General features: G+C 52.1%; 1 protein-coding gene across 3 annotated transcripts in view; it reads right to left on the bottom strand.

Moving 5' to 3' along the window:
• Window positions 1-25,906, bottom strand: part of Sbf (SET domain binding factor) — a 154,792-nt gene that overhangs the window by 88,738 nt on the left and 40,148 nt on the right. The window lies entirely within an intron of this gene.

Below are 25,906 nucleotides of genomic sequence, written 5' to 3'. Positions count from 1 at the left end.
CGCCCGTTTGCTTTTCTTCATGTGTGTTTGTGTTCTGTGTGTTTGTGTCTTTTCTCCGCTCCGAAGCCCATGTCGTTCATTGGAGTCAAGGCGTACGCAAGATGCACGAAGGATAAGCGGTGTCTGTGCGGAGCGGTCAAGTGGGCGAGCGAGGAAAAGGCTCTGCTGCACTAGTAATTAAAACCTTGTTTTGGGGGGCTTGCATAGAAGAAAAAAAACTGCGAAGGGAGCGCGCACGCAGAGCGTCTCGTGACGTGATCAAGGCGGGGGGGGGGGGGGGGGGGGGGGCGAACCAACTCCCTCAGTTTTACTATTTTTTTACTTTTTATGGCTAGGGTTCAAGGCTGTCGCCGCACGCTCCCTCCGCAGTTTTTTTTTTTTTTGTTCCTTCATGCGGGTTTGTAGGCATGAGCCAGAACAGAAGGCGCTGCGGAAAGCGTTGTGCAGACGACGCGACGCCAAGGCTACGCCCAACCTTCTCCCGTCAGTCAGAACGATGCACCAATGGAGTGCCTTTAGCGAAAGTAACCCCCATGACGTCAACGGGGTTCAGAGTAGTGGGGCGGGCCGTTTTTGTTGAAGGAAAGAACGAGCGGGCTTTGATTTGAATTTTCGCAGCTTTTCGGGGCGCGCATGGCTCTAGTATTTTGCAGAGGTTATCTTCGATGCCTCATCTATGCAGTGGGCTTGTTTTTCAAAAATGTCCGGACCCTGGGCAGTGGCCCTTAGTAGTGCTGAAGACGTAGCGAGCTTGAGAATCCTGGCGTCGGCATAACATCCGTTTTTTACAGAGCGGCCCCGCCTCGCCGCCAAGCATTCCGCTGGAACTGCTTTCATAACGCGCTAAAAATCCACTAATTAATTTTTAAAACAACAAATACATCCGCTAATGTGCAATGCGGTGCTAGATGTAAAAAATACTTGCTTTGCCCCTCTGCACGGCTTAGAAATGTAAGGAAATGCAACGCGTTAGTTTCACAAGTATGATTAAAGCACGGTAGGCAAAAAACGAAACTAGAATGCGCAGCGGCGTTTGAAGCGGCGTCTACTTGTGCGAGTGTCATGCACATACTGATGAGAAAACAATCTCGTGCAGTTGAATGCTTCCCTCAGCTACACGGGTGGATTGTTCGAGTTCGAACTGCGCACCGATATGACATTTGGTCATCAGAATTGTTTTATACAACACCGGGTTTTCTTCTACGGCTTTACCAAACTGAAAAACAAATCAGGCTGTGCTAGCTTCTCGGAAGTCCCAAAGTTTCACTTCGTGCTCCGGCGGCCACTAGGAAAGCAAAACACTCGTTTATGAGTTTATCGAACCCGCGTCCTACGGGTCAGGAGCCGAGTGCCACAACCACTGAACCACTGCAGCGACTGAACACGGTTCACGGCCGTTCCGTGTTCGGGAACTCGACGAAACCAAGGTTGACGAATGAGTGGTTAAGGGAGGGTTGACGAATGAGTAGTTACGGGAGAGGGAAATAACATTTGACGGAGGATGCTCTTTTTGTTTTGTTTTTCACCTTCCGGTCAATGTAGCGACGGGAAGCTCTGCCGACAAGAGCCGGGGCAGCCCCCACCGGTAGCGATTAGGAGGGGGGCGCCCCCCCAGCGAGCAGCAGGTGGCGGCTGCCGGTGTGCGCACATGCGCGCGCGGTGGCTCACCGATGAGTCACGCCGGCCAACAAGCGGGCGAGGTCGCGTGAACACCGTGGATCTCTCTCTTTCGAGATACACACGCGATGTAGGGGGAGGAAGGCACGAAGCCGGAAAGGGAGAGGGAAGAAAAGAAGCCACGCAACGAAGACCGGTAATAAGCGGAGACCATCGAGATTGGGCGGAGGACGGGCTTGTAGCCTGGAAACGCCAGGTTGCCACGAAAAGAAGCCGAGGTGGAGGAAAAAAAAAAGATGAGAGAACGTAAGAAAGGAGGACACCCTGCCCGCTCGCGCGTATAAAACAGCAAGGTCACGACGACGGCGATAATACCCCCCGTCAGCTGCCTGCGCTTAGCCAACACCTTCCCAAAATGACAGCTCCAACAATTCTTTCTTCCTTTTCAGTTCACGCGCGCGCGTGGTGGTGTTGGCTCGAGGCCACGCAGCGAGTGAACGAAGTGCTTCGTACAGCAAACGCCTGACAGGTTCGCCCGACCCTCGAACGACGTTCCAGTAGTACGCCCCAACGCAGCCCCACCAAAGAAACAGCGCCCACCTTACCGCACGAACGCACGCACAAGCCAGAAGCATGTGTATATACCCCTACTCACTGACAAACCCGTCAATTAGCTCGCGAAGTAGCAGCTTCCATTGCTCTGGATGCCTGCTACTCACACGTCAGCCTACGAGCCCTATGCAAACACACGCCGGCTGAGGGCAAATACCACTGCGGGAACTCGCCGCCAACATTAGCGGATTACTTATCACAGTCTCGTAGACCGCTTGAACTCCTCGATGTTGTTACTCACCATGTCTCGAAAGGAAACACGCGCAGAGGTGCGCGGCGGTGTGCGCAAAAGATTATCACGTGACTGACGTGCGTACGCAACAGCGGGCGCTCCCTCCCGTATACCACTCACATTCAGAAACAACGCTATAGAGCAGTGAGACAGCGCAGCACCGCCTGAATTCGTATCCCCAGCGAGTGAAGCCTGAGCAGGGTGACGGCGTTCGGCTGCTCGGCGCGAACTGGACCGCAAAGCTTTACACTGGCCGCGGCGGGCAGCACTTCGATGGAGGCAACGTGCGAAAATGCCACACTGTGCATTGACATTTCAGTGTGCAAACTAAAATGAGCACAAGGTAGCCCTAACACACAGATTTATGAAATGTAAACATCCATCAGCCAGAACCATGACCCACCACTACCGTTGAAACTTGGACTCGTTGTTTCATTTTTGCGACGCTTATATAGCGCGTCAGAAGACCGGACGGAGACAGAAGTTGACCCGCACAGCGCTAAATTACAAAAGCTTTATTCGGAAAGCGCACAGATGTCGGTATATAATTATATGCTTCGCAGCCGCAACACCAAGTGACACTGTGCATGTATTGAAAGAACAACGACGGACTGCTTGCAAGGGCGTCCGCAGAATTTTTTGCAGGGGGGGGGCCCGTTGGTGCCCCGGGGGGGGGGGGGGGGGGGGTATGTTCGTAGCAAAAAGGCGCTATTTGCGGAGTAAATTTATTTATTTATATATAAATAAAAATTAAACAAAATGCACACATGAAAGAAAAATTACAAACAGCAAATTAAAGCGCGGCTAGGAGAGGTACATTGGAGTTTATCAACGAAGAAACAACTAAAATTAATAAAAAATGCAAAAAGATGCTATATCACTTCGTGGAGAAGAGTGCTCAGTCTTCCTGCATACGGGTTCTCGACTCACCCGGATTGATGACCAGCACACAGCACAATATGTTCGCAAACACGCAACTACAGTCACTCAGTCAGTCTTCCTTGAACAGCAACTGTAGGCGCCTCGGATTTTTCTGGGCGAATTGCGTAATTACACGTGTGATAAATTCACTTCTGTGCTTCATTACACGCTCTCGGTGCACACTCATCATACACATTGAATGGAAAAACGGTTGAACGCGTACGTTGAAAACAAAAGACAACTATATATACAACAAAAACTTCTTTACAAGATAAATGCACGCTCGCCGCTTCATACACCTCGCTCCATCTTGCTCGCGCATCCGCACAGTCGAGCAACCGCACACACACTGCTCGCCGCTCGTCGTTTTCTCGTCCGCTGTCTTGGTTCTCAGCTTCGCTGACAACCGGCCACTAAAAACACCCAAGCACAAACACAGAGGCGCGCACACGTGCGAGGGCTTACTTGCCGCAGTATCCCCGAATGCGCACTTTGGGGGTGAAAGGAACGCCGCGCAACTTCTGAGGGGAAGGGACACTCGCCACTCCGGTCGGAAAATTTGTTTTTGTGTTTTTATGGGGTTCAGAGCCCCAAAACGACTAAGGCTATGAGGGATGGAGTAGTACAGAGTTCCGGGTAATGTCGACCACCTGGGTCTCTTTACCATGCACTGACACGCACAGTACATGGGCGCTGTTGTGATTTGAGGCCCAGCCAGAGGTGACAGGCGAGCCAGGCAGGCGCCATCGGGCTGCGTTGACCAAAGGCGCTGGTTTTCACAGAAGACGCAAAGAACGCTGGTGTGGGGGCGCCTCGGGAGACTGCGTCGCCGTGAACAAAAGCAGCTAATCCCCTTTGCCGGAGATTCTGAAAGCGGCGCTTCTACCGAACTGCGCTACACGTGGATCGGAGGAGACAGCGAGCGGCGGCGGCGCCAACTCATCGCCCGCTTGCCCCTGAGCAGCCCGACAAAGCGGGGGTGGACACGGCTGATTTGTCCTTCCCTCCTTAAGAATTCATCGGTGACCGGCGTAACGACATAGGCGAAAACAAGATGCCCCGTGCACTGTCTGCCTCCGTGTCGCTATCTCTCTAGAGATCAAAGAAACAGACACCCATCTCAAGGCGGCTCGAAACACATGCTCGCCGGTGCCGCTGTATGTCTGGAACAGGTCGCCCTTCAGTAGAGCTAACGATGGCGTGGTTTGAAAACGGCGGAACGACGCACGCCCGGACGCGGCATTTCGCAGATGTGACCATGCGGGGCTGCTTTTACCCTTTTGACTGAGCGCACCACCGCCCCTGGTGTGCGGCCATCACTCACGGTTCGAGTGAGTGATTTTCCAGGGGGGTGCAACCGCCCCCCCTTGCCCCCCCCTCCGGACGCCCATGACTGCTTGTGCTATACACTGCAACACGTGTAAACAATGTAAGCCGCCCTTCGATAAGGGTGCTTTAATCGGAAAGAGCAAGGACAGCAGGCGAGCAGGTGATATCGTCGAAGCGGAAAAGACTGCTAGATTCGGAAGCGCTTGCGTTAGCGCCCGATACGTCAGACAATGCGCTTGCTCACCTTCGCTCCACGCACGTCACTTGGCATTTCGCCAATGAAGCACGTATAAATGAGTGCGCGTTTCCTCGAAAAGTAGTCGGAAGTTAGCGCGCTGTGTGTGCGATAACCACTGCCCCCGTGTCTTGTCTTCTAGGTGGGCTAGAAGCTTTGCAACCACGACCATCCTTATTCATGCATCGCCGCTTCGGCCACACCACAAGTGGCAGTCCTAAGGAGGAGGGGGGATCCCCCCTCCCCCCTCCCCCCCCCCCCCCAAAAAAAAAAAGCCTTTGCACATCTTCCCAAACGTCTGTTTTAAAAGTTATGGGCAGCAGTTCAGAGAAAGCAGGAAGTTGTCAAACGGAAGACTGTCCGCAGGGTGAACCAAGTGAATAAGTTCGTTAATTGCAAGATAGGCGTTGTGTACAAAGTTCCGTTATCATGCGTTCGTACTTACATAAGCCAGACAGGCCGTTGCAACAATATTAGACTTATGGAACATGCCAATTCATTGGATAAAAATAGACACGAACCTGGCAAGTCATTGCAGCGTGTGTAAATGCGTACCATTCTTTGACGACACAGAATTGTTATTTTTTTCATAGTGACAAGACTAAGAGAGAAGTCGCCGAAGCATTCCACATCGCCAGAAAATCTAATGGTTGCGTTAGCAAAACTTTAGCTTTGTCAACGAAAGAAATGACATTGCTGCACAAAGGGTAGCTTGGAGGCAGGCACAACACGTGCGATTATGGTGGCTTCTGGTAATTTTTATCTGAACTTTGATGTATGAATGTGCGCACGTGTGCCCATTTTTGTATGTATATATTAAGATTCTTCTTCAAATAAACTCAGTTGTAAGTTCAGCGCCGTGTTTGTCTCCTCCCCTTTCTAGTCCTGTTCTCTAGCGCTGTTAGAATTTTCTTGTCACCATGGAACACCAACTCGCCCATTCTGCCGCCTTCTACAGTCTTGTTTTCGGGCTCTCATAGGGCGAGATGAGATTTTTGACGCAGAAGTGGAAAGCTTTTTCGTCTGTGATGCGTCATGTAGTTCCCTACCTTGCACGTTCACCGTGTTAGCGGTTTTTTTTTTTTTCTCACACAATTCTACGTTATACAGGTTGGTATAGTTACACGAGTACAATTCGTGGCGATTGTCGAGGTATCGTGGTCCTGCCGTACTCCCACCGTTGTCTTGCCTTGGCACCCGCGTGGCAACGACAACGGTGTCGTTCACCTGCGGTTGTGGTGGCCAGCAACCTCGTCGGGGCGGCAGGGAATCACCCATTCCTGTCTTTATCCCACCATGGGGCACAGCGACGCCAGCGAGGGGATCCTCCCTTTCGTTGGCTTGACAAGGAGCGCCGACCAGCCGCCTTGACGGAGGGGACCACGGGCGGAACAAGCAACGTTCATAGAACTAAACTATAGTTTAGTTTAGTTCCATTAACGTTGGGAACAAGCCCCTTCCATGAACTGAGTAATAAAGGCCGTTAACCCAAAGCCTGCTAGGGAGGCTTTGGTCTAACCCCGCTCGTGAAATGCCCCGGGCAGGTGCTTTGACCTTCATGGACATGTCGTGGCGGGATATCTCAGCCGATCACCTGTTTTCCTCTGGTATCGAACTGAATATTGCTCTTGTAAACTTTAGCATTCAAAGCACGAGTTATGATATAACATCTATATCGTTCGTCATTTATTTTTCAAGAGCAAAGCGCACGAAAATGGTTGTACAAATAAAATGTCAATAAAAAATCGTTGTTTCTAATTTTTTTTTCTTTTTTTTTTGTTTGGTCCGTCTGAGGAAAAGCGAGGAAAATCGCAGGGAGATTAAACGAGAAACAGCCGGAGAGGAAAAGAGAACAACCTGCATTTAGTATTCGGTAGAATCAGTACAGCAAAAGGCAGCCATTCGGGATACACTGATGCTGCAAGGATTACCTTGGCTTGTGTGTGTATATATATATATAATCGGTAATGCACGGGTGCTGCAGCACATTGCACGATCCGTGCTCGAATGGGAGCCACCAAAGATGGCTGTAACCTTAGCGCACGAAATTGGATCTCCCACCTCCTCTCTCATACTCCGCGGCCCCGTAAAGGCGACGCTAAACGCCAGATAAAGCAGCTACACAGCGAACGCCAACGGGCGGGGTTACGGGCTTGGCCGGTCGCGTGGGAACCACTGCGACGACCCACGTACGTGTTAACACACTCGGTTGCTGCTGTCGTCTATACCGTCGAGCTTGACAAGCAGCGCGAAAATGGAACGACCCACGGAGACGCCGCAGCGGCAGCCTCGAGGAACAAATTAAACGCTGCCCACAAGAGACGTGTGACCCCAGCGAAGAACGCGCTTCTGTCCCTTCCACTCTTTTTTGTCGCGTGAAGCCTGCAGCAAAATGCGGGGCGGTAATCGGGGCAGATGTGTCGGCGTGATCTGTCGGAGACGAGGGTGTGCTCGGCCGCTAACCAAAGATCTGATAACTCGGCACCTACATCACGCATACGCGCCGAACATAGGCTCGGTGTATACTATAGTATAGTTATAACTCGTGGATGCTTCGCGCCGCTGCGGCAGCAATTTTCGATAACAGGGGGCGCTTCTCGCGGTTCGATAAACGCCGAACGGGAGAAATGCAAAGAAATCGCCGCGGCGGGCCGGGTATTTTCATGTATCTGTGGAGTCGTTTTAGTCCAGACAGAGTCGCCGTACGTTGTCTTTTCTTCCCATCGCTGCCCATGAAGCTCTCAGGGTGAGGGTAAGTCCGCCAACTGTTGCCCTCTTCAGCCCTTTCCTTCCAGGTACGTATCCAAATCACGCGGCTACTTCGCGGACTGACAGGCGTTCGTTCCCCACGACTCCACAGAAAACGAGACCAACGTCAATAGCAACGCTTAATTAGCACGCAAGGAACAGTTACTCCCCAAGTGCTAGTTAGACGCGTAGTTTATTTTTTCTAAGTAGCTGCAATCAGTACTAATGATTCCTGCAATACGTTCTCAAGCTCCATGCAGAAATAAGAAATGATTTGGCGCCTTGAGTGAGAAAGCCAGTATATACAGCACCCGTTCTTGACAGGGCACTGGTTGTAATTACACCCACAATACGCGAATGGCAGAAACAACGTGCAAGCGAGCGGGCACGGTAGGTGTCACCACGGAACTTTTCTTTGGGTTAAGCGAATCGTTTATAGGTAATTGCATAGGGAAGGTCTTCCGGGATTCGCGGCGCTGCTCACTGCATCCACGCCACCCCCTTCTGATCGATGAAACCGGCTTCTCTCCAGGAAATCACGTCTGCTCTGACGCCAAAACACCACGCCAACATATTCGCGCACAAACGGCACTACATATACATTTCCCAACCAATCAGACTTTAGATCTGCTGGTGGTATGCGAGGTTTAAATTAAGTTGCGGTGTTAAACGCATCGAAGCGGCGCAGGCGCTATTAGAGACGCCGTAGTGGTGGCCTCCGGATTAGTTCAGGCCACCTGGTGTTCTTTATCTTTTTTTCATAAGGTGCAAGCTGCATGCGTGTCTCACATGCATACAAATGATAAAACTCCACTTATAATGACTCTCTAAATAGAATGACATCATTTTCAAGCCGTTTCGACCACTGGTTTTGCAAAAAAAAAAAGGGGGGGGGGGGTTACCCTTTAACGAAAACATGCTGCCCTTTAAAGAAAAACACGCTGAATGGTTTCTTTGAATGTTCAGTGGGATTCAGTAAAGTAGGTACATCGTTGTCCGCTTGTCGGCAAGACTGGGACACCGCGAGTCTCGCTGTCCTACAAAGGGTTAATGTGCACAGACATATCGCGCAACACATGCGTGTTTCTGCATTTCGCTTCCCTCGAAATGCGGCCGCCGGGCCTCGACGCCGCGACTTTGGGATTAGCACCCGAATGCAAAAGTCACTGAACCAACGCGGCGGTAAGAGCTGAGATAAGCATGCGAACACACTATCTCGGATGATGACCACGCGTATAGTGAGAGCTATATCACAAACAATTAATGCTTCGAGCAGTGGCTAAAAAAAAAAACGCGGAGTGTTGTCTACCGGGCAACAAAAACGCCAGCCGATAGCCAAGCTAACAGCATAATGAATCGCCGACAGAGAAGTGCCACGCAACTGGTAACCACTCAACTGGTAACCAAGCATGCGTCATTTGTTTCAACTTCGGGCCTGCGTTGTTCGAGCCGCGGTTCGACTCATGCGGCCACGGTGTTTCCGCACGCAAGGATACTCAACGCGCTGTATATACAGGGTGTTTCACCTAAGACTTTCTGCAATTTTTAAAAATAAGCTATTTGAATTTGATGCGCGCTTTTTCTGGCATAGCATTGTCAGTGGTCTAGTACATCATAATTCAACTAAGACGTGCTAACTAGCAGACTTGTTAACCAATATTTAATAGTTAAGTTTTAAACTATTACCGTTGGGCTCCTTAATTATTTAGAGGCATGCAGCCCACCGTAAGTAATGTCCATATCCGTTTTTAGAATTTCGAGAACGCGATTATCCTCGGCGCTGTGGCCCAACAAATTTCGCCTACATCGCGCCAAAATACATGCGGTTTGAGAAGCTTGCAGGCAAAGCAACCTCTCCAGTGAACCTAACTCGTCGAAATAGCCAAAATTCGCTGGGCCACAGCGCCGAAGATAATCGCGTTCTCGAAATTCTAAAAACTGATATGGCCATTACTTACGGTGGGCTACATGCCTCTCAATAATTAAGGAGCCCAACGGTAATAGTTTAAAAGTTAACTATTAAATATTGGTTAACAAGCCTGCTAGTTAGCACATCTTAGCTGCATTATGATGTACTACACCACTGATGCTATGCCAGAAAAAGCGCGCATCTAATTCAAATAGCTTATTTTTAAAAATTGCAGAAAGTCTTAGGTGAAACACCCTGTATACTCTCCGCCTCACTCGGCTTCGCACGCAACGGCGTCGTCGTTTTACCGGCGGCTGCGCTTTCTACCAGGCACCTTCCTCGTCGGCGCGAGTAAATGGCGGGGACCCCTCGGCGCCACGACTGTCAAACCCGTTGGACACCTACTACCCGCTGTGCCTCCGGGTAGAAAATGGCCACGGCGGAGGAGGCTGCGAGCAGACTGACCTACTACACTTGGACGCCCGTAACCAGGGGGCTATGCGTCGGGAACTGGAGCGACGTGGGAAGACGGCGGGCAGATATGTATACACACAATGCCGAGCTGCGGGTGGGAGGGGGGAGACGGACGAACAGGCAGAGGGCAATGATCGGCGACGGTCTCCGCGTACAATTGTACTCCTGTACTTTATAACTTTATTCGCTCAACGAAAAACGCGAATGAGGACGAAAAAAAAAAAAAATAAGCGGAATGTAACGAGCAGCTACGAGCTGCAGTTTCATATCACATTCACGTGCGAAAAGTAAAGTTCACCGTTGTCTCTATAAAGACAAGTGGAAATCCCTATACACACTCGAAACAGGAAGGAGTTAAAAGTAAGTAAGCCGTACTCCAGCGAGTGCGCTACAGCTCAGCTTACTTCTCTTCTACTTTCATATAGGCACATTCGTGTTAAGAGTGATACCGTATACACACCGGAGCGCAAAGTATTTCAAGTGCGCCCGTCTTGACTTAATGGCGTTGACGTGTAGCCGCCGGTAAAATATTAGCGGCATTCTGACAGCACGCCTCGAAGGCGAAACCGAAACTTTGCGCACTTTGGCGCCAAGGGTCGACATCGCGCTCCAAAGTCGTCAATTTCGGCAAGAAGTGGCGCCATCAGTGCTCGCAAACGGTTTACGCTGAACGGGTATACACGAGACGAAGCCGAACTCACACGAGACAAAAGTAAAAAAAAAAAGTCAGAGACAAGGGCAAATGCCATCTTGGGATGGCCGGATAAAAAAATGAAAAACAGAAGTATCCCAGTCCGTGCAAGTCTGCAAGAACAACAAGACACGACACTGACGTGGACCAAGTGAAGCGGGCACACTATGCATATATGCTAAAAAAGAATTCTGCATGGAGTTCGCCGCTCCTATCAATACACGCCTACAACTGTTTTCGTAGTGACACAAAATACCAAGGAGCGCCGTGCTACGGCCCGAAATCCGCGAGGGAGGCAAACAAGGCAGCAAAACCTCTTAAGCTACGCGCAACGGGCAGAAACAACGAACAAGCGCCAATCGACGTCCCAGATAATGGATGAGAACAGGCTCCACACCGGCCGCGCTTCGAATGTGTATACGGACCACACGCGCACACACATTTTCGGCCGCCTTCACAGAAAAGGAACGCCCCCAAGAAATCAAAAGACAAGGTATTCCACCGCGAACAATGCCCGAAGCCTCCGAAGGCGAGCCAAGAGCGCCCCGCGCCGAAAGCAGAAAGGGTCAGCGCACGCCGCAAACAAGCGAGATCGGACGACGGGGCCCAATATAGGCGGTTGCGCCGGCGGCTCTCTCGGACGCGCTATAAAAGGGGCGAGAGATATAGGCGGCCGGGACGAAAGAGATGGGGGGGGGGGGGGGGGGGGGGGGTAGAAGGGGGAGCCATACATCTTTTTTCGTCGTTGCGCCGCACGGGATGTGGGGGTGAGGGAAGCTTTCGGCGAGCGACCCGTAAATGGGTCACAACCGAGCAGCAGCGGCAGCTCCCGAGGACCCGGCGAATGACCGAACGCGCCGTGGCGGCTTTCGAACCGCCCACCACCCTGCCATTACAAGCCCAGTCGACGACCCCCCCCCCCCCCCCCCCCCCCCCTCTCGGATGAAGCCGCCAGCCCGGGGCAGAGCGCGTCACCCCGGCTTCTGCGCGCCTTCTCACCTCTTCGCCGACTTCCAACTCGCGTTTCCCCTCCGTTACACATCCTCATTTTGGGAAAATGAGTTCGCCATAGTGACGCGCGAGCGCGATTACCACTGCTATATTACTGCGGAGCTGACCTGCGTACGACGGCGCCATAGACTGGCCTGCGGCGGTTAATGTAGACAGCGTATACAGGGACTCGCAGTAGCCGACAAATAACTGTGCGCTTACTACACACACTACATACAGGCGTGTTATTGGGGGCGCAGAAAACAGCCAGCCAGGGGCAGTCCAGGTGCACGCAAGCTCTTGGGACAGCCGAAAACTGTGCCACTGCCTCCGTATATGACCGATTTTTGACGACGTTCGAGCACACGAGTTCCTCCCGAGTAGGAGAGATACATAAGGATAGGTCGGCGAGACGATTAACCGAACGCAACGACACTGCCTGCGACTCGTCTTCCCGTGGGAGCAGCGACTCGGTGCGCGTACAAGCGAACGGCTTCCCTCGACGACTCGCCTGCGAAGCGTGTCAGCGTCGCTCCGTTGCAGTGTCAGCCACCAGGAAAACGAATGTGAAGGAGTAAAAGAGATTGGAAGCACGCAGCCGCATACTCTCAATGAAGCGCGACGGCGCTGTTCTCGCTCATGATGGGTGTACACCCATCGCGGACTGTATACTCATCCCTGTAGCGACACTGACGAGGTATACCCTGAGGGCTCGTTCCCTGAGGGGTATACCCTGAGGGCGACAGCCCGGCCACGTTTCACGTCACACGGTGGTGCAGTTGTCGCCTGGGAGCTCCATCTCGTGCTTTTTCTGTCATATTAAACAACGGTGACGCACGCTCGAGAACGCCAGGCTCGGAAGTGGCAGTACGAGTCTCCACCTCGAACGGTCCCCGCCGCAAGCTTTTAGGCGATGGAACCACAGCGGGTCAAGGCCCCAAAAACCCGTGCGCGTGTGCCTCGCCACAAATCCGAACACGTAGACATCCCCATAACGGCGCCTGTAATTGCTGTAATCCACAACCACTGCACTCCGCTACCCCCCCCCCCCTCCCTCTCCCCCCCCCCCCTTTCCACTTTGCCCGCTTGCAGACACAGCGGGTAGAGCGGGCGCGAGCGCATGCCCTCCGATCATCGCTACTCCCGGCGACAAAGAGAAAAGCGGACCAAAATCAGTGAGAGCGGGTACTTCTGTTGGCGTGACAGCGACCAGCCTCGCGAGCGCGCGCGAGCGAGCGGAGAGAGCAAACGCATTCCACCGAAGACGACGACGACAACCGGGCTCGCGAAAAAAGAAGGCGGAAATTCCACGCACCCGCCGCACGCGGTTCGGGTCGAAGAAAGGGGGAGGGGAAGGGTGCTGTAACGGCAAGAAATACTAAACGCCAGCGCCGAGAGACGACAGAGTCCCGCTCCAGAGCAGCGAGGGGAGAACGGGAGGGCGCCGCACGGACGCAACGGGAGAAGCGAAGAGCGAGGAGGTGAATGGAGGAGGAGGGGAAGGAGGATGGAAGAGCCAGAGCACCGCTACGGGGCCAGCAGCGCCCCAAGTTCAACGTCCTCCCACGCCGGCGCTCGAACACCGGCGCGAGCTCCTCCGGTCTTACTCTGAGCATCCTCGACTGCGGACAACCCTTCTGTCACCTTATCATTATATCCCCGGATCATCTCGCGCGCGTGGGATGGAAAATGCGGGGAAATGATTAAAGAAAAGCGGTGCGGGGTATAGGGGACCGCAGCTTCGCAGGGGGGCGCTGCGGACGCCAGTGAAAAGCGCCCTCTCCGACCGACTCCGTATTTTTGTCCGGGCAAACCGGTCACCCCTCCCATTGAGTAGCTGCGCGAGCAGCGCGCTTTCCCCTGAAAAAAAACCAGTTCTGCACGTACTTTGCACGTGTTGGCCAGCGTGCAAATCTCTTTGTGCAGTCCCGAGCTTTTTCCCTCGTGCTTGAACGCTGGCGAGCTTCAGAGGATTAGCAAAATGTACAGGGGCGCTAGAAAAAAATGCGAACAGCACGGCGCCCACGCGCTGCGCAGTCGGAATTTATCTTCAATGCGTTTTTATCTCGGTAGTAACAAAAAGACGCTAGAGTGGTACATTATTGTATCACGGATGTCTCTAGCGTATTTGTGTTGCGAGCCAAGTATAAGCGTGACGAAAATAAATTCCAACAGCGGAGAGCCTAGGCACTCCGCTGTTCGCACTTCTTTCGGTCGCGACAGTACGCTCTGAGATGTAGGTTAAAAGAAATAGTGGACAGTGAATTTTTTTTTTCGCTGCGAACTTGAAAAAAGAACTGCTAGTGGATCAGGCCCACTACGTGAAGCAGATTGTTGACGAAAAAGCCGGTACCGTAACGGCGAAATGTGTATCGCAAGTAAATGACGAGATGATTTAAGACGTGGAATTCGAGGTAAATACCATTTTTTTTGGCACGGCCATCTTCGCAAGATGCTTAATTTCGTTGGGTGACTGAGCACTTCGGTGCATGCAGGTTTGTTGGCCAAATAATAATGATTTTGTTACGTGTTTCGATGAATAATGATGGAAATAATTTTTATTTTAACTTAAAATAAAGTGGCCTTAAGGCGACACGCGAGGCTGAGGAGAAAAACGAAAACACGCACGAAATGCGCCTACCAGCTGCTTGCTATATACGGCTAAGAGAAAAAATGCTCTAGTTTGTCAATCGCTACAATGGAGATAAGCGGTTCGTATATTTATTTTAATTCCGATTACAGCGCACGCGCATTCCCAAAACAATTATTTGCAGAGCCATCGCTCATATGCAAACGCTCATTCATGTGCAAGCAAACATTTTGATTATTTTTATTTTTTGAAATTTTTTACATGTAAAGCAACTTCGAAAATTGAGCCCGGCGTCACAAGTCGCAACATTCAGGCGATCACTGACTTTGCCTCACACGCGTCTGCATAATGCCGCTAGCTGCAGTCAGTCTCCAAAATAAAAAACGGTAAAAGAAATGAGTTTCGTTAGCGCGAGCTTTACTAAACACTGCATGCTTAGTGAATTACAGCAAAAACTGCGCAGAAATAATATTACGCGTGCGACATACCAAACGTGTTTAGTAACAGGAAAAAGCATACTTCACCCTGCCCATAGCAGTTATCGAGGCCTGCCGTTTCTCGTTCTGATACATTTCATACGCAACAATTCCGGACAAAAACATTTTTGAATAGTAAAAAATGTATGACCGCATTTTTTTTTCATATACTGGAAGATTTGACTATAGCAATCTCCCATCGATAGGCTTGCATTTTTTTTTTTCGTATTAACGTTTTTCCTATCGTCAACTGCTCGATACGAGCGATGAAAAATATTTAAGATTTTGCTGCATATAGAAAGGGTGGACCATTACCTTCAATATTTCCGTTACTGTACGTTACAATTTTCCAATATTAAATTTTTTTTCCCAAGAATGTAGGACATCACCAGGAAATCTGTAGATTTACACGGGCATTCCTTGGCCGTTGATGTTCAGAGAACTATTGTGACAGCCGCACAGACAACCAGTTTCTCCACTCTTAGAACGTCGCGGAATTCACAGCGAGCGGCAACACCACTTTTGTGCGCCCGCGAGCAGGACGGCACGTGCTCACAATGAAAGAGAGAGTGCCAGCTGCGCGAGCAGCACGCGCGTACCAGCCGACAGGCTGCTGGCTCAATGCGCTCCGCCGGCGACGTGCCCGGACAGCAACGCCAAAATGACCGGCAGGGGAGAAGTGGCGCTGGTGCAGTGGAAGCAAACTTCAGGTGCGCTTCCCTATAGTGGGTAGCAGCAGCTAAGAGCTCGTCTTCAAAGCGCTTCCTTCGAGTGAGGACCGTTTATTTCCAATATCACTCACGTTCCAGAAGGTCATCGATCTTTATTTCGAGCAGGCGTTCCAGGCGAAAGCACCGAAAGAGCTCACGCCGAAGAAGAACCGTAGTGTACAGTAGATATACTCAAGCCAGCAGCGGCCACATATAGTATGTGCGGCGAAGTACTGCAACCAAAGTACAGCACGAATTGCAAGCAGCCGCAGTCGCTCCCCTCCTTTTCTTCACTTGTTTTGCGCGCGCGTATTGTTCAGAGAGCAGGAAGAACTCTCCCGAAAGCGATGTCTTCGGATGCTGCGAAACGACGCCTTCCGTTTGACGCTAAGCAGCTTTTGTAAGGCACCGCGCTCAAGCGAACAACCACGCAGTAAGCGAAATTCCGCATGTACATACTTCTCCAAGTATTACAGTTGACCAATATGGCGGAGCTCTCTCTCGCTAGAAGGGTAATGAATGTTAAACGACGAACGCCATATAAGCGTGGACGGGAAGTTCGAAACCCATAATTTAAGGATAGAACAAAAACCTACGCGATCTCACGTTGGGATCACCCGATGCGTGGGCGCTGTCATATTGTACGAGACAACAGAAACTCGCGGAAAAGTCAGCTCGCGTAACTTTGGATAAGGTTCATTACAAGGACAAATGCGCGAAAAACGAAAGAATGCTCGAAAGCAATGGCCCGAACATCGTGTTCCACAAAGCGCCGCGAATTTAAATGGTGGCAGCGCTCATCAATTCCGTCAATAAAATGCGCGTTCTTCTCAGACGGCAGGCACGCCACGTATAAGAACGACGGGAACAGATCTCCGAACCATATCCGAGCGCGTCCTTCGAGACGTCTGCCACATCCTAGACAAACCCTTACGTGACGCAGGGCACTGACAGACAACGCGGGCAGACAACGTCACCGTCAATGACGCTCCGCTGATGCCAAGATGACGATGGCCCTCCCGGCAATCGGCGGCTGTGCAAGAGAAAGCTGCGGGGAGGAAGGGAGAGGACCTCCGCCCGGCAACCCGTCTCAAAAAAGGGGCTGCTTGGAGCGCTCGCAGACAGAGAGAGGGTAAGAGAAAGTGAGGAAACTGAGAAGGCACAACGCTCGACGAGCGGTCGATGCGAAAAGCAATAACACAACGCGCGGCAGCGAAGTATCTCGGTGCGGCGCCGAACCAAAGGGGAGGGAGGCACACACGGAAGCCAAAACAAGCAGCGCTCGTCCCAGAAAAACAAAACAAACAAACAAAAGGAAACTGCGGGGGGGGGGGGCAGCGAGACGCGATGAGAAGCAGGAGCCCAGAGGATGCGTATACATGCACGCTTTCTAGCCGAGAACGGCGGGCGCGTGTACAACATACAGGACCAGCAGCGGAACGTCCTTTCCTTCCTATTTCCAACCCTTCCTTCCCCAGAAGCCGCAACAGCCACGCGTCTTTGTGTGTGCATCGATCGGGGCGACCGCCGTGTCTGGACTGCAGTCTGCCGCTGCTCTCGCTAGCGCGCCGCAGCCTATACACCACTTTCCCTCGCGGCGGCGTATAGTGGAAGACGCGCTGAGTTTGACAGGCAGCGATACCGTCGACAGATGCTTCACAAAAACGCCGCGTAATGCCCACCACACCACCATCATCATCAGTAACCTGACTACGCTCACTGCAGGGCAAATGCCTCTCCCATGCCTCTCCAATTAACCCTGTCCTTTGACAGCTGCGGCCGCCGTATTCCTGCAAATTTCTTAAATCTCATCTGCCCACCTAACTTTCTGCCCCACCCTGCTACGCTTGCCGTCTTATGGAATCCACTCCGTTACCCTTAATTAAGGACTAGCGGTTATCTTGCCTTCGCATTACTTTTAGTTAGCCTCCACGTTTCTGCCCCATAGGTGAGTGCCAGTAAGATACAGCTGTTGTATACTTTTCTCTTGAGGGAAACTGCCAAACTGCCATTCATGACCTGAGAGAACCTGCCATATGCACTCCATTCATTCTTATTACAGTTATTTCCCTCTCATGATCCGGATCTTGTGGTCACAGCTGCCTGCCCTAAGTAGACGTATGCCCTAACCACTTCCAGCACCTCGCTGCCAATTGCGAACTGCTGTTCTCTTGCTAGACTGTTGAATATCACTTTGGTTTTCTGCATGTTAATTTTTAGCCCCACCATTCAGCTCTGCCTAACTCACTGACCGTGCTTTGCAGCAAAGTTCACCTCCTGAGTGACTTAGCAAGGTAACGTCAACAGCGAATCGCAGATTATTTAGGTATATATTCTCCATTAGCTCTTATCCCCAACTGTTCCCAATTCAGGCCTCGGAATACCGCCTATAAACAGGCGGTGAATAGCATTGGCGAGATCATGTCCGCCTGCCTGACACCCTTCCATATTGGAATTTCATTGCTGACTTTATGGAGGACTATCGTAGCTGTGCAGTTGTTATAGACATCTTCCAGTATTTTCACATAAGGCTCTTCAACACCTTGATTCCGTAATGCCTGCATGACTGCTGAGGTTTCCACTGAGTCAAATGCTTTCTCGTAATCAATGAAGGCTATATGTAGGGGTTGGTTATACTTTGCGCATTTCTCTATCACCTGATTGATAGTGTGAATACGGTCCATTGTCGAGTATCCTTTAGGAAAGCCTGCCTGATCATTTGGTTGATTGAAGTCTAAGGTTGCCCCGACTCCATTAGCGATTACCTTAGTAAATACCTTGTAGGTAACGGACAGTAAGCTGATCGGTCTGTAATTTTTCAAGTCCTTGACGTCTCCTTTCTTATGAAACACACAATGAACGGCTAAAGGGCAAGAACAGCGTTAGGCTCTCAAATGTCAGGTCTGGGGACACGTCTGCAATAGCCGTCGGCGGTGGCAGCGAGCCAAGAGCGAACATTACTCGACTATTCCGATGCTTATTATTATTATTATTTTTCAGAGCTAAGGACCAATAAAAGACCTCGCAAGCAAAGCAACATACGCATGGGAAGATAAGCAATGTATCTTCCCTCGACAGATGAAAATCGGTTTTCAGGAAATAAAAGGACGGTGAGAGTGCAAAGAGAGGAAAAGGTGCCATACTGGAGAGCTCCGGAATGACTTCGACCACGTGGGGATCTTTAACGCGCACTGACATCAGTTTCGCCTCCATCGAAACGCGGCCTGGTTGGTTTGGTTTGGTTTGTGGGGTTTAACGTCCCAAAGCGACCAAGGCTATGAGAGACGCCGTAGTGAAGGGCTCCGGAAATTTCGACCACCTGGGGTTCTTTAACGTGCACTGACATCGCACAGTACACGGGCCTCCAGAATTTCTCCTCCAAAGAAATTCCAGCCGCCGCGGCCGGGATCGAACCCGCGTCTTTTGGGTCAGCAGCCGAGCACCATAGCCACTGAGCCACCGCGGCGGCCGCGGCCTGGTTCGAACCCAGATACTCCGGCAATTACAGACAGGCTGTTTTATTTCCCCCCACCGTCTCTCATGCTTTCATCCCACCTTTCCTCCTGGTTGTACCACCTGTGGCGTGCCCAGATCTACACTTTTCCATTACCTTTGGGAATGTCCTTCCCCAAAGGCAGTACTCCCCATCCCCAATCCCACTCATTCTTCCTGGGAGGCTGCTTTACGGACCGCTCAGCCCGCCGGCCAGAAATGGCTGTGGATCGGGCTTTACGTGAAGCGCAAGTCCGTGGACTCCTGGACCAGTAGGGGACCACCCTGGAAGATTTTTATTTTTTTTTTGTGAAATAAAGTTGTTTCGATCCATCCATCCGGCTCTCACTTGCCTCGGTTCCACCGACTGTTGGCTTCTTTCTCACGTGTACCATAACGAGCCCCTCATTTCCCTACCCCTGATCGTTTATTCGTAACGCTTCGCATCAACTGGTCCAGCTCTTCCCATTGCAAAAAAAAAATACAAAACCACTCAAAGACTCGCCCGGAGCATCTATACAGGGAGAGCTCGCTATGCGTACAGACAAGGGCGACGAGAGGACAAGAGGTCCAGAGAATCCTAGGCAGCCAGCGTAACAGCCAAGGCCAGCACGAGCGGCTCCAATCGCCGACACAACGCACACGCAGGGGCCGAAGTCGAAGCGAAGGGCGCGCGCTGAACGCATTGGCAACGGCCTCGTGCACTGCCGCCGCCGCCACCACAATGAGAGCGGACACACACAAGGGGGGCCTCTGCGGACCGGTTTGGCTGCGGCGCACAGCGGCCGATCGGCGGTCGTTCCCGCTAATAGACTCCTCGCCCTGCGGTGTGTCCGCGTAATGCCGGTCCCCCGAAGCCCGAGCAAGCAAGGACACGCGCAATGGGGCGCGACGCTGTGGCCAAGTGCTTCGTGACGAAGTGTAGCAGTAGCTGACGGCAACGCCTCGACAAGTACCGTGCAAAAAATAAAAATAAAGTAAATAGAGAGAAATGCGCGTTCGCAGTTTATGCAAAAACGCGAGATGTGTCCGTGCAGCGGAAGCTCGTGTGACGAGGAAAAACACTAATCGCTTCAAGGAGAGGAAAAGAGAGAAAAGAACAAGGTTGGAGCGGCGTTCAGGTTGTTGCGAATGGCTGCACAGAACCGAGGAGAGTCCCGGGGTAAACTTAAGCACAAACATTTCTTTCCCCTCCCACCACCCCGTAAAAGGCGGATAAAAGTGTCGATGTGCAGGGGTGGAAATGTTGCTTTTCATATCCTCTCTTCAATAGAAGGGTTTGCGTCCATATACAGGCGCACAACCGCAGTCTGCTCTCATTACACACGTGCATCCGGCCCCGGATAAAGAAACACAGTTGAACATGTGCATGGCGACGCAAAGCTACCAACGGAGAGGGTGACACTGGGGGGCCTGGTCGCGAGAACGTTATCTGTTGACTGCCCATCAAGCGCCAAAGGAATAAGAATGCGTTTAGACGAGCCCAGAAAACTGACTATTTGACCAACGGAACATTCAGGAGTCAAAGCTACATTTAAAATAAATAAATAAGTCAACAATGAAGTGGAAAATGCCCTCAAAGGAGGCCCTACAGCCAATGGTGTCGGGCGATCCTCATGGCGCCGTAGTTGGTCCCCCTGGCATCGGCTTGCGTGACGTCGCAGGGGTGGCACCTGAAAGGAGATTAACTACGGCTTAACGAATATCGGCCGACAACACCTCCTTCGAGGGGCTTCCTCCTCTTCGTTGTTGAGTTTCATCCTCCTATAGCAATGGCGGCTACAATCGGCATGCCGTAGCGGAGGCAGCTCCGGATTAACAAGACCTTCGGGCTAACTCTCTCTCGCACCCAACCCGTTAACTCCGCCCGGAAGCCCAACGAGCCCCAGGAAACGTCCCGCGATGACAGCCAGCAGGCGACCTAGAGACGTAGCGCACGGACGACAGCCGGGATACTCCTCCCAAGGTGACCCATCTGGAGCGACAGGGGGGGGGGGGGGGGGGGGGATCCGCCGGGGAGGCGCGCTCTCCGGCCGGCCTTGGGGCGAAACATGGAGGAAGGAAAAATGGGCGAAAGAAGAGGTGACGCCCGCGAGGCGAGCAGCAGCTCGCATTCACGCGCCCCCACCAGCATATACATCAAGAGCGCTCCTCGGAGAGGGACAGCAAGGCGCGCACTACTACACAGCCGATAACATTTGGGCGAGGGGAGGGGGGGAAAGGGAGCCAGCGTTCGGCGGACGCCCAAGGCACGGAAGTAGAGTGCAGCCGCCACCGCCGCAATCGCCGCGTAAGTGCCGATTGCGTAAGCGCGGAGTGTGTGTGTGTGTGTGCGCTACGCGGAGGGAGAGGCGCCGGTGGAGGAAAGGGAAAAGGAGGTTAGAGAGCGTAGCTGGGCGGCCATGCTGCCGTTCTCCGGTGCGAAACGAGGAAGGCGCCACCGCGGAAGGAAAAAAAAAGCCTTTGTCCACGCGCGCAACAGCCGAAATAGGCGGCGTCGCGGATTTAAAAAAATAATGAAAAGTACATCACGCAAAGCAGGGAGAGCAACACACACCGATTTTCAACCTCAGAAAAAAAGGGGGGCGGAAGCTACCGCACTAGTGCCGGCCGCCACAATAACGACGTCGCTCCATGAGGAGGTAGCTAACATAACACACTAGCCCGATATGCTGTGTCGACCAGCCCGAAAGCCCGTCGCGAAGCTCCCCACACCATAAGGCATGCAACGGAACCGGTGGGGGCGGCACTACGCGTGGCTGCATTTCCGGGAACTCGACGCCGCATGGAGCGATCGACAGCCGTCCGGCCCACTTACGCACATCGCATACGGATATGCCGCGCCTTCTAACACGAAGTTCCAAAAGTGTAGAAGTCTGCGCACACGAGCGGGTGCACGTGATTCCATGGAAGAAGCGACGTAAAGACTAAACAGCCTTAAGACCTCCCTCCTATCCCTTCTGTCTGTCGCTCCCCTCTTACCGTCCTCTCCCTGTCCTTTTACTCACGCTAGTCGCAGATCAAGTGGTTCAGGTTTCGATGGCAGATGCCGCGGATAACATCTTTTCGTTCTACTGTTATGTTATTAATGAAGAGCCACTAATAATAGCACATCGCTTCTAAACAACCTGCCCTCCTGTCGCACACCTTCTGCCCTTCCTCACATTTCTCTCCGCCAGCCGAACGGGGTACGGCCGAACTACCTTTCTCCATTCCATTTTCCATCAACAACGGTCCTGCTACAATGCCGTGAACTCTGGGCAGCACCGCCGAATAAATTCGCTAACATTACAGCTTAGAGCTGGTCATGCTCTACACCGCTTCTGGGACTCAAGTAATGAGGCATGGCGTGAGGAGGAGAGGGAGGGGGGGGGGGGGGGGGTGCTTGCAGGCACAGCAGTAGCGGCACTAGTCCCGGCACTCAATCCGATAACGGCGCTTTCAGCGCGCAGGCGCGGCGACATCACAGGCAGAGAGAGACGCGGCGAAAGTGCCACTCAAGTCTACAGGGGAGCCAGGAGAAGGGGAGTAGGTCGAACGGAAGGCGAGCGAGCGAATGCACAGCCGAGTGCCAGGCCGTCTGATAGAGTTACTGTTCGGACCGGGTGCTGGGAGCCGGGAGGAGTTTGCGAGTCACGTTCAGCGCGTCGCGCTCCTGTCTGCGCTCCGGCCGCGCCGTCCGAAGCACCGCGCGAAGACGGAGTGGCCCTTCTCGCATTAAGGCTGTCTTCGCATGCAAGCGACTGAGTGGCGCGGAGGAAAATTTCCAACTTGTTGGAAACTCGTCGCTCCGGCCGCCCGAGCGCAGCAGCGGCCGGGATCGAAACCACAGGCTAGGGCTCCAGTGTCGAAACGCCGCAGCCCAGCCACAGCAGCGAATACTACGCGTGCACCAAGACAGACCGCTATGCTCAAGAAACACTTTCTAGCCCCGCTCCGAAGCAAGCTAGGCTTTGAACAGCCCTGCAGGCACGTTTCCACTCAGGCATATAACGGCCGAAATTTCGACGCCGGCCTATACGTTAACGAAGCATATGGTTTCGGCGCAAATTTCGACGCCGAAGCTGACCAGCAAGCAATGGGAGGTAAAAACACTCTGCGATTTTGTTTATGACTGCGGTTTAGTTTCGATTCATCTTCGCTGCGCAACACCCAAAATAAGGAGCCAGTCAATAACAAGATGAGAAAGAAAGCGTGAACGCCCCGAGAAACACAGCGAAAATAGAGCTGCGTTCATGCGCAGCATTAGGAAATAACAGGGGAAAGCAACTCGTGCTGTTGTTGCATGCATGTGGCACGGCCCACAAAGGAGGCGGCGGCACGGGCGGCCGAATGTGACGCATGCGCGTTAGGGCACGCACGCCTGAGCAGCAGCAGCGCCGGCTGCCGGCCGGTCATTAAATGCACGCGTTGCACAACAACAATGCGGCGAGAGACAGACGGAGGGAGGAGGAGGGGACAGAAGCGGCGCGCGTGTCGGACGCACTTCGTGCAGTACTCGTACACAGCTGTCTCGATACTGGACGTCTACTAAAAGGGACGCCATGTAGTTGTGCTCGCCTGTTTCTGGTTCGTTCCAACGGCCCGTCCTCTCATGCGTCACACGCAGCTTTCGATCACCCCTTTTCAACCTCCAACTTCTCCATTCTCCCTCTCACGATTCCGGGCAAAAACGCTTTCTTAATTTACGCTTAACTTATACGCTCCGTGCTGTACTCTTGGGGAAAACTAAAATTATACAACCTCCCGTTTTCATATCTTTTTTACAAGACGGCTCTTTCGAGAACGCCGGCCTTCACAAGACGCACATGCGCGCAGCTACAGGCACGAGTTGCAAAACACGGTCGTGCGGTGTTCTGAAACCACGCAGTATAATGGCGTGGCTGCGGTGCTGCAGCGCGTGGCTGCATACGGATATACGCCGTCATAGAGTTTCTTACTATTACCTAGAGGGAAAGCTGGCGGCGCTGCACTTCAGCCACCATGGACGCCCAAAGCATCATGGGGCGGTGAGCTACTTGTTGCGGCACAGTCGTAATTTTTGTGGGAACATGGAGTGGCACTACTAATACGTTTCATTCTGAAAACGCTGTTCGTGTGTGCGCAGACGACTTTCGCGCGAACGCAGTGGGCAAAACTCATAGTAGTGAAACCGCGACGACACACCACGCCAATAAAAGGTTTAACTTTTCCGAAATGCCATTAAAAAACCTCTTATAGCATTTAAGCAACAACATATTTTTTGAAAACATATTTACTTTTAAAAGTGCGCCTGTTAAGTACGAAATATTAGTTTTTATAGTGTTCATTACTAGGCCAATAGGAGAGCGAGTCGTCTCTTATTTTGGGCAAACTTTGCACTTAAATTCTTTTCTGCTCGTTTGTTGCAATCATTAGACAAGATATTGAATGTTATGATGTTTGTAGTTATCAAACAGCTTAATTTTTGTATTATTTTTTGGCCAAAAGTTGCAGTTCCGCAACAAGTAGCTCACCGCCCCATGATGCTTTGAGCGCCCATGGTGGCTGAAGTGGTCTCGAGGGGTCGCCATGCAAACTCCCATAGACGGGCTGCCAGCTTTCCCTCTAGGTAACAGTAAGAAACTCTATGGGTTGCGGTACGGTATACGCTGCAGCCCGCGGTTGAGGTACGACGTAGCGCCTATACTGCGCTGCGTGGTGAAGCGCAGATTTAACAAGAACATGTGAACGAGCTGCTGATGCTGGAGCCACCCTTCCCAGTGCACGCACTGCTGCTTGCGCAAGTGCCGCTAACGCCAGCTGCGTGTGCGCAAAACCTTTTCAAGGCCTGTTACAGACGCAGAGACGATAGCTTGTGTGTGTGTCCTGCCAAAGTGACGCAAAAATAATAAAAACAGTGCGCGGCGGAAACACAAGGGCACCACATGAGGAAAGTGCGCCACGACAACACGATAAACTTCGTGAGCTGTACAATAAACGGAACAGCTGAGTACGTCAAAACAAAAAAAAAGTATTTACAGGAGGGGAAAGGTCCGCCCCTGAACGAAACACGGAAAAACGTCGTATATGCACATTTTGCTCAGCCGTTTCTGCATCGTGAGCCTCATGCATCCCGTTCCTGTGTCACAAAAGAGAAGTCAAGAGTGCAGTACAGATTAAAAAAAAAAGCACGAGCTTGGGGAAGCGAACGGATGTATACTACGTACTTAAAATAGCGTAAAGGAGACAAGGAAGCAGGAAAGGAACCCGCGTGCGTGCATTGCGTGCTTGCCTTCGTTTGCGCTCTTTTAAGAATGATCAGATAAAGCCTCCAGATCCATACGAGCTCCACCCTAATCAGCTTTCGTTTAAACGACGCGCCGACACCAGCATAGGTTATAACTTGATGACCAAAGCCACCGCTAACATCGACAAACAGCGGATACCTTGCAGCCCATTATTTGGGGGCCACAGTGTACCCAGGAAAGTTTCGCCGTCCTGGAACAAAACAGTAAACGAAATCATCTTTTTTCGTAAGCGTTTGACTACGCAAGCAATCCAGAGACATCAAAATTGTTCACCTTGTAATTTAGTTTTCCGAATATCTATACTTTCTTGCTGCGGAAGAATTCTGGCTGGCGGTCCTGAATGTGGGCGGAGCTTCACCGTGGAGTTGTATCTGACGTGGGATATATGCGCTATGACGGACACCGTAGTGGAGGGCTCCTGATTAATTCATACCACCTGGGGGTTCTTTAGAGCGCGCTGACATCGCACAGCACACGGGCGACCGCTGCGACCGCGTGTGCCAGCGATTCTACACCGCGACCTTGGGATCACAAGTCGATCGCCAACAGCCACTGAGTCACCGTGACGGTTCGGATGGAACATGCGACAACAGCGCCGCCGCTAGACCGGC

This window comes from Amblyomma mixtum, chromosome 1 (assembly GCF_055824585.1).
Source record: "Amblyomma mixtum isolate Tamu chromosome 1, ASM5582458v1, whole genome shotgun sequence".
Lineage (NCBI taxonomy): Eukaryota > Metazoa > Arthropoda > Arachnida > Ixodida > Ixodidae > Amblyomma > Amblyomma mixtum.
Note: the sequence above shows the minus strand (reverse complement) of the source record. Positions and strands in the feature narration are given on the sequence as shown.